Source organism: Sphaerodactylus townsendi, linkage group LG03, assembly GCF_021028975.2.
Source record: "Sphaerodactylus townsendi isolate TG3544 linkage group LG03, MPM_Stown_v2.3, whole genome shotgun sequence".
Lineage (NCBI taxonomy): Eukaryota > Metazoa > Chordata > Lepidosauria > Squamata > Sphaerodactylidae > Sphaerodactylus > Sphaerodactylus townsendi.
Window position 1 is genome coordinate 66,703,447 of NC_059427.1, and position 7,783 is coordinate 66,711,229.

Sequence of the window (7,783 nt, forward strand, 5' to 3'; positions counted from 1 at the left end):
TAAGACATTTAAATGGTGTGACTGGATCTCCTATGCTGTAATTTGGAAGCATTATTTATCTATTAAGACATTTATGTTCCACCTTTCACTAGACCTCCCAAGACAGCTTCATTAGGCATTAGCTATGCTTATAGTGGTGCAGATCTTGTTCATGTGCAAACCCCCATCAGCAGATGATATCATTGCTGGTCTTCCATTAAAGTTAGACAAAATACTGTATCCAGGCTACATACAATGCCCAAAGTGAAAAATTTAATACAATAAGTACAAAAATCTTGGAACAGAGTAAAAAAACCAGCCAGAATATCTAAGATAATATCTGGCATGATCTGTCTTAGCCTAATGAAAATTGTCACATCTATGAGTTCATCACAATATATAGCACATCTTATGACAGTGACTTCAGAATATACAGGCAAGATTAGAGACTATTGCTGAGGAAGAGGAATAATTTTACCACAAAGCAGGCAACAGTGGCAAGCTCATCCTCATAGTTGGATTCATTGCATAATTGTGGAGTATATTATTATCCTAGATATTCTGGCTGATTTTTTACTCTGTTCCAAGATACTGTGTTAAATTTTTCACTGTTGGCATTGTATGAAGCCTGGGCATAATATTTTGTCTGTGTTTGATTGTCTGTGCAGTATACCTGTGATCATTATAAGTATCTTCCATTAAAGCGGCCAATGTTGTCAAACAAGTTTTTCATATGAGGCCAAGGTCCATGACAGGGAATCCTCAAATGGAGCTCTCTTCCCAATCTGGTTGTTTCCCACATGCTGACTCTTTAAAGCCCAAGCTGCATGGAGCTTGGGGCAAACACACAGAGCTGCCTCATACAGAACGCCTCATCAGTTGTCTATCAAGGACATAGACTTTAGCTGTTTCCACTGGAAATGCTGGGAATCAAACCTGGGATCTTTTGCATGCAAGAAGATGCTCTACCACTGAGCTCCAGCTCCTCCCCTGAACAGCAATTCCCTTTCTGTTGTACTAGTGCACTGCTGCATTGCCAACATAAGGCTGCCAAAAGAAAGTTCCTTGCTATTTCTTCCTTGCCCTCTCTGCTGGGGTTTTTGCCTCCCAACCCACCCTTGGGGGCAGAGCTTTTTCCACGAGCATTTGCCTACATTTGACTCTTCCAATTTTCACTGTCACTTATTACATGTAAGAAACAGTTTTCCTCCAGATCTTTCCGTTTGTCCAGTTAATGAAATGTTTCCAACGATGAAGAGCCTTCAAAAGAAAGCACATGACACCCACTCCTAAAGTCACCAGATCCCCCTTGCCAGACCCAAAGACTAATGGGGCAAAAGTCTGGTGATGTCACATTGAACAGCAGGACTGATTGTAGTACTTCCACATACTGCTTGGGATGGTATCCAGTGTTATCTAGGAACCTGAGCCGTTTTTGAAGAGCAGGACTGTTCACCACATTAAAACGAACGAACACATGAAAAGTTAATGTGGAAATTAGCTATTCGCTAAACATAAAATGTATTTGAGCTGCTAGTGCCAGGTCATTGCCTCTCATCCCAATCTATGTGTGCATTAGTTACCATGAGATGGCAAGTACTGAAGCCTGAAGGAAAGTCATGAAAAGTGTGGACTTGAAGACCACGCTGAGATTATCTAAGTTTCTGGGCCAAAGCCTGATAATGGGAAAGCGTACTCACTCTAGTGATGGGATTCAAATAATTTAACAACTGGTTGTTTACAAGCACTATTTTAACGAACAGTTCTGCCGAAGTGGTGCGAACCTGCTGAATCCCACCGCTGCTTCCCTCTCAACAGCGTTAAGAGAGATCTAATGAAAGAAGGCTGTGGGTCTACAGGTCATATAAAGAGACTTGAACCTCCAACTGTAGGCCAGGATCCAGCAGCATCCCCATGCTACAAACCTGCTCCTTTAGGAAGTGTAACCTCCTCTAGGACAGGTGGACTCCTCAGACTCCAAGCAGCTTCTTCACTGGCCAACAGCATATCAGTCTTAACATTTATACATCATGGTAGAGAGTTCAAACTGTTTTGCATATGCTATTGTAGTCATCTTCATTACAGTTCTGTATGTACACATTATGGGTAGTATCTTAGAATCAATTTCATTAGATGATTTTCAGCTTGGAAAATGATAGAGCTGAGTTCAAATTCTGATCAGCCCAGTACTTTCTCAGTGATTCAGGGAAGGTTACTTTTTAAAGATCACTTATTTAATAGGGGTCCTGAAATTATTGCCACAAAAATGTTTGACAGTCAAACTTACTGTGCCTGAAGATATTGACCAGAGGTGCATCAATTGCCCAACCTATTTGGTTCATGCCAAATAGCCAGGAATGTTTGCCAAACAGATGTTGTTGATTCAAACCAATCATTAGCCATTTGTATCATGACGGACTATTGAGACAAATGCCAAGTGGTAGGATTTTATTAAGACACAACGTTAATTTCTGACTGATTTATATGATTTGAGGCTATTTAATTGACTATTTAAACAATTGGCTGCTGAGTGGAATAGTTATGCAGCAAGGATCAGGGATGGTGGAACTCAATATGGCCAGGTGAGAATGTGCATGCGCAAAAAACCAGTTGCCGTGGAATTCAGCCAGTCAATCTTCTGAACAGCCATTAAAAGGCTGATTAACAGTTAAACATCCATTTCTACAGTGGAGTATCAGTTCCCATCATTTGAGGGAAATGATTACTACAATGTACAAGAGGGGGTTAGATATTCTTCTGCTATGGAGGATTCAGTACAAGGTACCCTGCCTCTGAGCTTAGCAGTTCCTAATTTTGTATGATTGCTCAGCCTGAAAAAAACAACTATGGCTGTTGAAATTAGCTCTGTAAAATGTCAGCAGACCCTCTTCAAGAAGGGCTGCTCAATGATCCAGAGACATGTCACATCCCTCAAGGCTCACAGGAAGCATTTACACAACCAAAATACTTTAATTGCTACTTTTATTCCACAGGTGTTGCTTTCTCTTGGAACTCTGTGGTACCTATTACCTCAGAGGAAAGCAAAATAAACTATGTAGCTGACAGAAGCCATATGTGTGACTCAGAGAGAAAACCCAATGAACTGCCACAGCTTGGCTTGCCAGTTCTGCTGGAAAAGCTCTCACTGCAGAAGAGTCCTGGGCCTAGATCTGTGGGTGTGGGTGGTAAAAAAAATGCACAAGCAAAAGCAACATGCAAACTCTAGGCCCATTCTTGTTCATGTACGTGTAACAGCAGTTCTGGGGTGGAACTAATTATTTGAGCCTGCTCATTCTGACTTCTAACGTGGTTAGAAAACATAAAACTGCTCTTGACCTGTGGCTTTAAATGAGGCAGTTGATTAATCCAGGAACAGCCCAAGACACATTGTGTTGTTTTGCAGTTTGGATTATTTATATCGTATTTTTTCTTACTGTTGTAACCCACTTAGTATTATTGTAAGCATGGTAGCAATGTTTAAAATAAATTGGTTGCCCAGCTGACAAAGGGAGAAAGTCAATTAGTTCTCCTGGATGTGCCCCCCCCCCCCCCAACTATTATAGGGTATCCTTGTGGACTGTCCTGTCTGGCAAAGATGGGACTGCAGGCAGTGTTTTGTAGTCAACTTTCTGGGATGGCGGATTCTAGAAGGTGCTGCTGGGAAGCTAATGGTACACATTCCTTGGCCTTTGGGAGTGCAATGCTCCATGTTATTGAAAAAACATGTGAGACATTTCTGTGAAAATCCCCATGAAGGAACCAGTCTGATTACTTCTGAATCCAGCTGTCTATCTTGAGAAGCAAGCAGGTGATGGTGGTAGCAACAACGCCTAGGTGTCTAATTGAACCAGTTTTGACTGGTTTTTCAGTTGTGGTCATTCCAGAAGAATTCTTGCCTATTTCTTTCTGGGTTTAATTCAGAATGCTGGGTTCGAATGAGCATCAAGAGTGCCTCCACCCATATGGGCCTACTGTAGGATTGCCAGGTTTTCCCTTTGGTGGTGGGTAGTAGTGTTGTCAGATCCAGGTTGGGAAACTCTTGGAGATTAATGGATGGAGCCAAGGGAGGGCAGGGACCTCAATGAGGTAAAAAGCTATAGAGTTCAATGAGGTAAAAAGCTATAGAGTTCCTCCAAAGTATTCCTTTTCTCCAAGGGAACCGGTTTCTGTAGTCTAGGGATAAGCTGAGATTCCAGGACATTCTCAAGTCCCACATGGAGGATGGCATATATAGTTTGCTGAGGCTCTGAGGGTAGATTCAAGTGTCTTCTCCAGTTAAGTGGAGATGAGGGGCAGGGCCTTTTCTGCTGTTGCCCCACCTCTGTGGGTCCAAGTCAAGGAAGTTTGTCAGGTAGGGTTACTACCTTCCATGTGGGACCTAGAGATCTCCCAGGATGACAACCAATATCAGTTTCCTTGGAGGAAATGACTGCTTTGTAGTGTTACCTCTATGGTATTATACTACACCAAAGTCCCTCTTCCATCTTCTCTACACTCTATCCCTACACACAAACAAAAAATATCCAGGAATTTCCCAACCCACAGTTGACAACTGTAGTGTCAGGCCATCATACTGCCAGCCTCATGACAGATTTTTTTTTTGTTTCAGAAAGCTTTTCATGTTTCTCTACCTTACCTTGCTGATGAATATTTTAGTACCAACTTAATCTTATTGCCTGTCTACTTAAATTATTCATAATTGCTACTTTCCAGCTTTTACTCCTGTACAATATTTATTTTGGGCTGTTTTATGTCTATGATAGCTGCTGTTTTTAGCTTCTTCTTCATAAGAGGTCATAGTGGTCCATTAGAGTTTTGTTTTAGACCATTTAGTTTGTTGTTTAGATCTGCTTTTATACTGAAAAATCACAGCTGTATCTTGTTATAAATAAACACACTTTGGTGGCTCTTCAGATTGGTTTGCTAGGTAAAGACAGAGAACATATCCTCCATCCTATCATAGCATTTACCACGGCAGTTTGTTTTCTTTTATAGCAAATTCTACAAATATACCATCTAGTACAGTGTTTTCTGTACTCATTGGTCTTTGTATGTACAGATAAGAGAAAGTGCGCAGTCTAGACGGCAGGGGAGGGGGGCAGGGGGAAGAATCCACCTGTTTCATGCCATGATCATTTACATGTAAACTAGGGAATGCATCTGCTTTTGAAGGAGACAAAACAGAGAGGCAGACACATAGAGGTGGGCATATGGATTCCACTTTGCTGCAGTAGACATGGTTAATTTGGCCCTTGGCACCAACTGGTACTTACATGAGACAAGTCAGCAACAGGAAATAGGGTGTTGAAATGGCTTTTCTACAGCAAACATTCCTGTATGCCCAGGTATAAAACGAAAGATCTCCCCTTACCATATTTACAGCAGTAGAAGGGCAGCCATGTATGTGGTTTGGGTAGCAGAAGAGAGATGCTCATACCTCCTTGGCCTGACCGAGCACCACATTTATTCAGGCTCATTAGAATGATGCTTTGACTCACAAATGATGTCATGTTTCTCAGGGAACAAAACAATTAACAGCAAGAGGCTGTTTGCTGTCAGACACTACTTGTTGTTGTAAAAGGACAGACAGCAGCATTGTTACCCTGTTTGTTGACATTGGAAGGGGAGAGTATTTCTCTCAACCACTGAAGCCACCTTTTGCTGTGCTGTCATGTGATCACTGTCTTCTACACATCCTTTTACATTTTGAGGTGCATGTACAGTGCTAGGTAAAGCAGCATTATTCCACTGTCTTCTCATCTTTTGCCTGCCAGAATCCCCACACTGCTGGCCATAATACTTTCCGCTGTTTTGTCACAGGACCAACCTCTTCCATTCCCTGAACTTTTGTACGGGAGAGGAAGGATTGATTCCTTCTTCCTCTTCTAGCAGCCAGTCTTCTGGCCAGAGTCACCAATCTGGAGCTGTTTCCCAAACTTCCATGGCATTTTTGGGTAGAAAAATGTCATCAGTAAATGAAGGAAGAAATCATAATTTGAAATGATATACAGCAGCTGGTGTGTATTTGTGTGTATGTGTGTGTGTGTGTGTGGGGGGGCTTTTTGATGTTGAAATGAAACCCAAAACGAGGAGGAGACTGATCAGCTAGGCACTTGGGACTGGGCTCTTTTCACTTCAGGAACAGAAGCCCCCAAATGGGAAGCAGTGAAGTTGGAAGTACACACTACAATGCAGTTCTGACCTAAAACATTTTTTTTTAGGTCTTATTGGTACCAGTAACTCTGGGGCAGTTCACAGACAAAATGCAGATGAACAAAATGAACAAAGAAGGCATTTGCTTTAATTCAAGCATAAGGCACACCTTCCTTTTCAGACAATAAGAAAAGGACATGCAGGCTGCTGTAAAAACATCAGAGGGTTTTTTTTTTACCAGTTCACAATAAAGCAGGGCCTTTTGAGCAGGCACAGAAGGTGACATCATGTGGAAAGGGAGGAAAAACCCTACACAAGCCAGGTGGCTGAAATGTGGAAAATCCTCAGTATAAAAGCAGCCTGACATCTTCCCATTAAAAAAGTTCTCAAAGAACAGGACCAAGAAAGACCCAAGGTCTTGGAGAGCAGCTGCTGGTTAGAATGGACGATACTGCCCAATCGTCTAACTTGTCTAAGGAATAGTTTTCTATATTCCTAGATTGCTCCCTGTAATGAGCTTAGAATGCAGACTTTGTTGACCATAGTGAAATAGCCAGGTTTGATATTGAACTCTCACCCAACAATTCTTGACCAACCCACTCAACTACATTAAAAGTAGCTTTTAAACTCATGCAGCTATTCCTGAAGGCTGAGAACATACAAAGGAGTTTTTTTAAAAAAAGACAACCGTTTTTGTCATTTCCTTCTGTAAATACGTGAGCAGCCCACTGACGCTATGGTGATGGGATCTATAAATACACAGATTAGATAAGCAGAGATTGTGAGTTTATCACACTTGCAAAACAATAAACCACAGTCCCAACTAGGTGAACCGTGGAGTCACTTAAAGTTCATCACACCTTAGTTTACACTGACTTAGCTACACCTTTGCCCCACTCTCCTCCATGACTTCCTGTTAAAGAAATTCAACCAATGGGTAGGCACAAAGATGCAGCTCTGTAGATCCACAGAAGGCAAGTGACACCTGGCAGATGTTCACCTGATGTTCATGCTCATTTCTCTTAGGCAGGAGAACAGCAAGCCATTCTAGGTCTAATAGATCCCCCCACCCCCGAAAACAAGTAACATGGGTAGAAATGTGAGCCAAATGCTGCACAAGAAAGAAAATTCTTCCAGTGAAGGATTCTGAAAGGGGTGTGGCTTCATGCTAGAGCATCTGCTTGCCAAGTAGAAGGTCCCATGTTCAATCCCTAGCATCTCATAAGAACATAAGAAGAACGTAAGAAAATATTGAACTCTCACCCAACAATTCTTGACCAACCCACTCAACTACAAAGCAGCTTTTAAATTCATGCAGTTTAACAAAGTATCAGCAAGTGTTGTGAGAGGCCTCTGCCTGTAACCCTAGAGCGCCACTGCCAGTCTAAGCAGACAATATCAACTTTGATGGACAGAAGGTCTGATTCAATATAAGGAACCTTCATGTTTCCCTGTATGTCCAAATCCACTAGGTGAGATCAGACTATACAAAGGAAACAAAAAATGTATGTATTTGCTGAAGACTGATTCTGAGGAGAAAGGGCACTGTAGTGCCCTTATGTGAGGGAAGGCAGGATTGCTATTGGACCGCTCTACCACACAGGACGAATGCTGCCTGGCTGCTCCAGTCTCACCATTCTGCAGTCCCTCC